This window comes from Saimiri boliviensis, chromosome 1 (assembly GCF_048565385.1).
Source record: "Saimiri boliviensis isolate mSaiBol1 chromosome 1, mSaiBol1.pri, whole genome shotgun sequence".
NCBI classification, from domain to species: domain Eukaryota; kingdom Metazoa; phylum Chordata; class Mammalia; order Primates; family Cebidae; genus Saimiri; species Saimiri boliviensis.
The window spans coordinates 173,379,134-173,386,422 of record NC_133449.1 but is presented as its reverse complement, the minus strand read 5'-3'; the positions used below and the strand labels follow the sequence as shown (position 1 = coordinate 173,386,422).

Sequence of the window (7,289 nt, the reverse complement as noted above, 5' to 3'; positions counted from 1 at the left end):
TCTATTTGAAAATAAATGTAGTTTTTATTATATTATGTGTGAATACTCACACTGCCTACCAAAAACTTTAATGTTTTCATAGGTAATTTGTTGTTATAGACACCACAGAAATAATTTCTTCCATTAGAAAAAGTTCTCCAATAATAATGCCAATGAAAATCAATAATTGCAATAATTCATTGAACTAATAGTGTGAGCTAAGCCTATGTATACTATCATATTCAATCCTAAGGACTTTAGGAAAATATTATTATCTATATTTTACAAATGGAGTATAGCTGAGATTCCAATTTCATTATATTGAATATCAAACCCATGGCTTCATCTTTACTATTCTACTAAATAATGTCCATAGTGAAGTTGATAAGTGCAAAACCATGTTTTTTAAAACATGGTTTTAAATGATGGTTTTATTTCTTAGCTTAGAAATTTTGCTTCATGTGGTCCTGTGGACGGAATTTTCTCTTGAGAACTAGGAGGAGCTCAAGGCACCAGGACCTAGGGTTGTGCAAATCCACTCTTTACAATGAACAACACCAGTTCAGTTTCTCAACATTACTTTAGAACTTATAAAACATGCTTCTTTTCCCTAACTTGATTTCGTTACCACATATAAAAAATACATTTAAAACCAAATTCTGAAAACTTGAAAGTTTTCAGAATTTAAGCCCGTAGATGTTTTTCAGATATTTTGAATAAATTTAGTAGAGCTGGCAAACAGAACAGATAAAGTGCTTAATAGAGATAAGATGAGAATTATAATTTGTTCAGGTCTGCAGCCTTCAGATATTTTCTTGATGAAAATGATGAAGCTGCAGAGCACCAATTCTATCCAAGCACCAACTCTGTCCATTCTCTTTCCAGACCACACTTTGACTTTCACTTTTTTTTTTTTTTAAGTCTAAGAAAAGGGGAATATGCCAACACTATGAAATAGAAGGTTAGCACCAGCAATATGTGAGTTTGCCGGTATGTCCATGTTTCATCTAAAGTAAATTTAGGGAACTAAAAGTAAATATATGTGGCTTTTAAACTGCCAAGTCCCTTCTTTGAATGTACATGTGTATGAAATAAAAAGGCCACTTAAAACTCGGATGTTCTTTAAAGGTAGCAAGGGAATGCTCAAAATTAGAAATGCTACTGGACATTTGACTCTAAATATGAATTACCCAACTATAATAGTAAAGAAAAGACTTTCTGCAGGAAGTCCTTATTATAAAGTCTCCAAATCTTGGCTTTCTGTTAATTTTCCCTGAAGACCAAAGGGAATTTTCAAACATGTAATGCCAAAAACCTGTTGTTTCTTGTAATAAATGGCTGGCTTGGGTCATTACTACTTTCCTATCTCACTGTTGCTTTTTGAGGGAATGAGCCACCCCTTCAGAGTCTGAAAAGCTAGATTACATTAAGATCAGTGTTTCCCAAAGTTCTTAACCTTTGGGATCTATCAGAATTTATCTGACGAGATTTTGCCAGAATACATATTCCTGGCCCAGTCCCCACAGGCTCTGATTCAGCAGGCTTCAGAGGGAGCCTACACATCATAAGAACCACTGCCCTACATGGAGATTCTCAGAGACAGAAAGGGAACTTGAGGCTCAGATCTAGAATTTCCTTTCTTCACTACATTAAATTAAAATGTACTCTAGGAGCCAGCTGGGCCAAATGCTTCACATGCCCTTAAGGAGGGTATTGGAATAATGGGGCCTCACACTGTGAATCTACAGTGTGGTAATGAATGGATGTGCCTTCTGTGTTACAGCTTCAGAGTAGGGAAAACTCATGAAAACTAACATGGGCACAGTTGGGAGCCAGAATGTTCCTTGTGATTCCCAGTTACTCATTGCATTCAGGAGAATGGGCATTGTTGCTTTTAGCTATATATGATCCTTTCACCACTACTGCAGAAAAGATAAACATGCCCAAACATAGGATAGAGTAAATGTTTTGGACAAAGAAAATTAGTACATAGAATCAAAAAAACCATTATATAAGGTTGGCAAAAGTACATGTTCTGAATGGTGTGTGGGTGTGTGTGTGTGCAAGGCTATGGGATGGGCATGGCAGGCTCTCATGAGGAGTTCTTAGCCTAGAAATTTTGCTTCATGTGGTCCTGTGGACGGAATTTTCTCTTGAGAACTAGGAGGAGCTCAAGGCACCAGGACCTAGGGTTGTGCAAATCCACTCTTTACAATGAACACCACCAGTTCAGTTTCTCAACATTACTTTAGAGCCTATAAAACATGCTTCTTTTCCCTAACTTGATTTTGTTACCCCATATAAAAAATACATTTAAAAAAGGGCAAGAGAGGAGCCAATAACTGGCAGTAGGGATGAGTGAGAGTCACGCTTTACTTAATGATCTGTGGGCAGTCGCTCCAAGCCTTTGCTTTCCTTTTGGCCAAAAGCCAGCCAGCCTGGTTCTGTTGACACAGGGGCAGCATCCGGGGTGGAGAACCTCTTGGTGACTTCTTTCACCAGTGGTGCTGGGGGAGCCGAATCAGAGACCTCCACCGTCACAGATGTAGGAAGCGCGTCGGCCTTTTCCAGCTGTTCTCTGCGCTCAGGCCTGGACACTGCCGCCTCGGGCCTCCTCTCTTCCGGTGGAGCAGACTTAGGCAGGGAGCCTGCTCTGCCGACACTGCCGCTTCCAGGCTGCGGGCTGACAATGACATTTTCTTTGGAGAACTTTTCTGCCTGTTTGGCCTCTCTGGCTTGCTTCCTCTCCTCCCGCGTCGCCTGCTGCTCCCGAAACCCCTTTGCTTTTGCAGTGCTAACGTTATCCACAGCGGCTGCGCAGTTTCCACTTTCTCTGTAAGTCTGGAGCCATCTAAAGAGGGCCTGCTCTGAAGCATCGGCTTTTCTTTCCTCCCGGCCTCAGGTTTGGGAAGGTTTCACTTGTGCAGCAGGCAGAGGTGGGGAAGCAGGTTTCCTCTTTGTCGCCTCTTCCTCCTCGTCCCTCTTCTGCCCCTTTCTTTCCTCGGGGCCTGGGGGCGAGGGTGGCCAGCGATCACTGCTCTCGTGGCCCTCCTTGAACCGCTCACTTGGCTCTGGGTGCGGCCTCCTCGCTCTGCAAGACAGCAGCTCTACCAAGTACGGCCTGCTCAGTTTGGAAAGCGGGGATGCCGGCGGTGTCTGACTGGTGGGCTTGGGAACCAGTGCTGGCTTCTATGCCAATGGCATTTTGTTTGTCGCCTTGTCTTGCTCCGGAGCCGGGATCTGACTGCTAGCCAGTGGGGCCCCAGGCTGGGCCATAGGAGGAGAGCGGCTGCCGGGAGGTTCAGCAGAGTCCCTTCGGATGGAGGGGGCTTGCTTCCGCTCCTGGGGGAGGGATAGGCCACGCCTGAGGGACACACATTCCGCCTCTTTCTCTCCACCTGCGCTCCCCACTGCGGACGGCCCTGCATCCACACTGTCTCCGGTGCTGCTGTGCCTCTTCTTTTTCTTCTGTTCGGCCTGTTGGTCGCAGTTGAAGCACAAGGAGTAGTTGGTCCTTCTCAGTTTTATTCCAAACGGGGAAGTTTTTTCCTCCCCACCTGGCATCACAGGGTCTGGCTTTGCTATCACGTTTGTGATCTCGCTGTCCGATGAGGTCGCGGACTCCGTGTGGGCCACCACTTTCTGCAGAGGACAAGGACGGCTTGGGACAAGAAAAGACGGTAGGTCTTTAGCAAATTTGCATCCCTCGGTGGTGTCTGCGGGCTCCTGGTGCAACTCCGACTTCTCCGGACCCTTCCCGAGCTGGCGAACACCAGCAGGAGGAGGCTGGGGGACCGTCTCTTCGCCGGGTCCCAGCAAGGGTTTTTTTTCGAATGCCTTCCGCTTCCGTGTTCTGTCTGGAGGTCTCCGTGCCACCATCGGAGAATTTCTGCCAGGCAGGCTTAATAGAGAACTTTGCATTGACTGGCTGGGTCTTCCGGAGATTCCTGCGGGAATCACACCGGCCCCTGGGAATGGCTCCTCTCTGGGCCTCGATGACCAGTGACCAGAATGGCAGTGTGGGGGACGCTCAGGGACGAGGGCAGGGCGTGCGCAGCCGGGCTGGCGTTGGGGGCCTTTGGTTCCTGGGGGGAGTGGTGAGCCCCGTGTCCTTTGCGGGTGTCATGGGGCTCAGGTTGACTTTGGGGAAGAGAATCTGCTTCCCCCCAGGGGACACCTGGAACGTGTAGGGCCGGGGCACACTCTGCCTCTCGTCCATTGCTGCCACCGCAGCTCCTCCACCTTGCGGCCTTGTTCAGGGACCGCGGCTTCTTTCCTCTCCACCGGAGGCTGCGCGGCTTCCACGGTCCCCTCTGGTTTCGGAGGAGGCTCGGTGTCCCCATCGCCTCTCTCTTCCTCGGGCCCGGGATGATCAGGCCCCTGGACCTCCCCGCTCCTTTCCTGCTGCTGCTGCTCTCTTGCCCGCCCGGCCTCTGGGTTCTGCTCCTCGCAGATGCCTGGGCCCTCGGAGTGCTCTCTTTGTCCTTCGGGTTTCGGGTGTTCCTGTTCCTCTGGGCTCGCCTCAAAGTCGCTCAGAAGTGCGCTTAGCTGGCCCCTTTCGTCGTCCAGGTGCACCGGGCCCTGCTCCTCCTCCCCTTCCTCCTCCTCTTCCAGGCACTGCCGGGCCTCCCCGAGCTCCTCCGCCGCCTCGGACGGCCCCTGCACCTCCTCCTGCTGTTCCAGCTCTTCCCTTCGCTCGGCCTCCCCTGTTCTTGCCTTCTGAGCTCCTCCGCGTGCCTTCCTTCCTCCTCCTCCTGCCGCCTGCGCTCCTCCAGCCTGGCGTCCCCTCCAGCCGCGCCTCTCCTCGGCCTGGGCCTGCAGCCGCCTCCGCCCCTCCTCGGCCTCCAGGCGCTCCCGCTCCTCCCACTCCCTCCGCTCGGCGTCCTCCCAGCTTGGCGCGTCCAGGCTCCGCCGCCGCTGCTCTTCCCGCGGCGTCCTGTCCGTCTCTCCCGGCGGCTCCTGCCCCTCGCCCTCCTCTTCAAGAGCTCCTGCCTTCTGTTCTCTTCCCAAAGCCTCCTCTCCAGCGCCTGCAGCCGCTGCCCCTCCAAGCGTCCTTCTCCGCGGCTTCCGCCTTTTGCCGCCTGCACTTGGCCTCCAGGTCTTGCCAGTAGTCTTCTTGGCGTCTTCTCTCTCCTCGGAATCCAGCGCATTGGGTTCCTCTTCGTGCCTCGTTGGCCGGCCCTCGCCTGGGTGTCCGTTCTCGTCCAGGGAGGGCCGACTGCCAAGGCCCCCTTGCTCATGCCGTGGATCCTAGCATTGGGAAGGGAAACACAATTAGCTTTTTGCTTTCTCTACCCACAGCTGTTCCTCTTCGACTTGAACTCCTTAGGAGAAAGCACGACGGTTCTATGAGAAGCCTTCTGGGAGTCTGATCTTTTTTCTGTAACTGGCTGAGAGGCTCTAATAAAGAAATTTCATTTTCAGCTTGTTGACCACCATGAGTCTTCTCCTTGATTGCCATTTCCGAAATGGAATGTGTGAACAACACCAAGTTCAAATGGAACCTAATTAGGCATAAGGTAACTAACAATGCATGGTGCATCCCAGGTTAGTTTACTCAGTTCTGGAATGTAAGAAAATATGGAAGAGCAACATCCAACAACCCTAGACCAAAACTGCCTCATACTGTTGTATTTTAATATCAAACATTTCTAAAGTAGGTCTTCTGAACTACTTCTCATTCTCAAAGATCAGAATCACCATATCTGTAAAGTAAGAAGACAGAGTCCTTCTAAAGTTTAGCAACATAAGACACAGAGTGTCTAAAAATAGCCAAAAATGTGTTGCAGTGGCAATTGCATTCTGACTGATAGTAATTATTCTTTTGTTGATATATTGCTTATAGTAAAGAGAATATGCTGCTTATAGTAAAGAGAGTATCTTTTGGTGGGGTAATTTTGTCTTAGTATGAATAAACACAGAGTGATCCAAAGTGACTTCCTCTGCATATTTCCTCTCTGAAAACTTCATTAACCATTCCTTGCTACTCTGCTGAATGCTGTCAGCAGAGAGAGGAAAGAGAATTTTAATATCATACAATGCTTTACTTCAGAATTTTAAGCTCCCACAGTTGATGCTTTTGGTTTTTCTCTCTGAAATGTTTAATATTTTTGTTTCCAATGTAGAATTTTATGTGTAAGTGGAGTCTACATTGACCAGCTAGTTTAGATTCAGTCAAGATTTGCCTATAGCTCTCTGTAACTTTCCTTTGTAGTTGACTATATCCCAAGCATGATGAGTTAAAATAGAAGCTAGTCTAAGAAATATTTTAAATGTCATAGTTAGAAGTATATTCAGCAATGAAAAGATGCATGTGGAAAGTTCAAAGAATACATACTTGTGATGGCTCCATTCCTTTGTCCATTCATACTCATCATTTCTTTTAAATAAGTAGGTTTTTCTTTTATCACCCACGTGTGGTATAACAGAACTCCTTCTATTGGGTATCATTGTTCCATTGGTTTAAAAAGCATTTTAGGGTTACAAGTGTTTTACTGAATAAACACAAGACAATTCTCAGTATTTTCCCAAGCAGGATACCTGCATATTAATGATTTCTAAAATATCAACAATTATAATAAAATAGTATGACTGACAATGAGACTTTGGTTATAAAGAAGGACTATTGTTGAAGTTTTTAGCTTATGCGCCATCTGTTTTTTAAAAGCAAACTGATCAAAATAGTTTTATATGTAATTTATACCTCAATTAAAAAAAGTTCAAAAACTTTTTTTAGATTCAAAGTCAAGATTTGCCTGTAGCTCTCTGTAACTTTCTGTAAAAAGCAACCTGCATGTGCAGGAAATTATAAGCTGTTTCTGACTTCTCAGGAGATAATCCTGTAAATAGAAGTGTGGTATATTCTTTGAAAACCACCCAAAGTGGAAATAAATAGTGTAAATTATGTGGCTTTTGAATACTAATAGATACCATGAATACCATGGAATCAATCTTTAATTGGTGCTAAGATACAAAACAAGCATTTGAACTGGTATGTTTGTCATGCATTTCTTGAGTTATTACCGTATTAATCAAATTTTAAAACATAGAAGAAAACCACAAAAGGAATCAGTTGCGGATTCACAGAATAAGACTGCCTTGAATCATCGCGTGCTTAAAAACATCAATGATGGTCCAGTAGAAAAGGCATAAGCTCTATAATTCTGATTTGTTGCTTTATCGATTGTCTAGATTTAAGAAAATGGTGCCAATTAAATTTAAAGGTATGTCTGGTCTGTAGCTGTAATGTTGTAAATAACACAAACAATTGAGAAAATATTATTCTGGTGCTTGAAAATTATCTTATTCAA

At 46.0% G+C, this 7,289-nt stretch overlaps 1 pseudogene; it reads right to left on the bottom strand.

The window, feature by feature from the left end:
- Positions 1-2,351: 2,351 nt before the first annotated feature.
- On the bottom strand, positions 2,352-5,440 carry LOC101036029 (capping protein-inhibiting regulator of actin dynamics-like; annotated as a pseudogene).
- Positions 5,441-7,289: the final 1,849 nt, after the last annotated feature.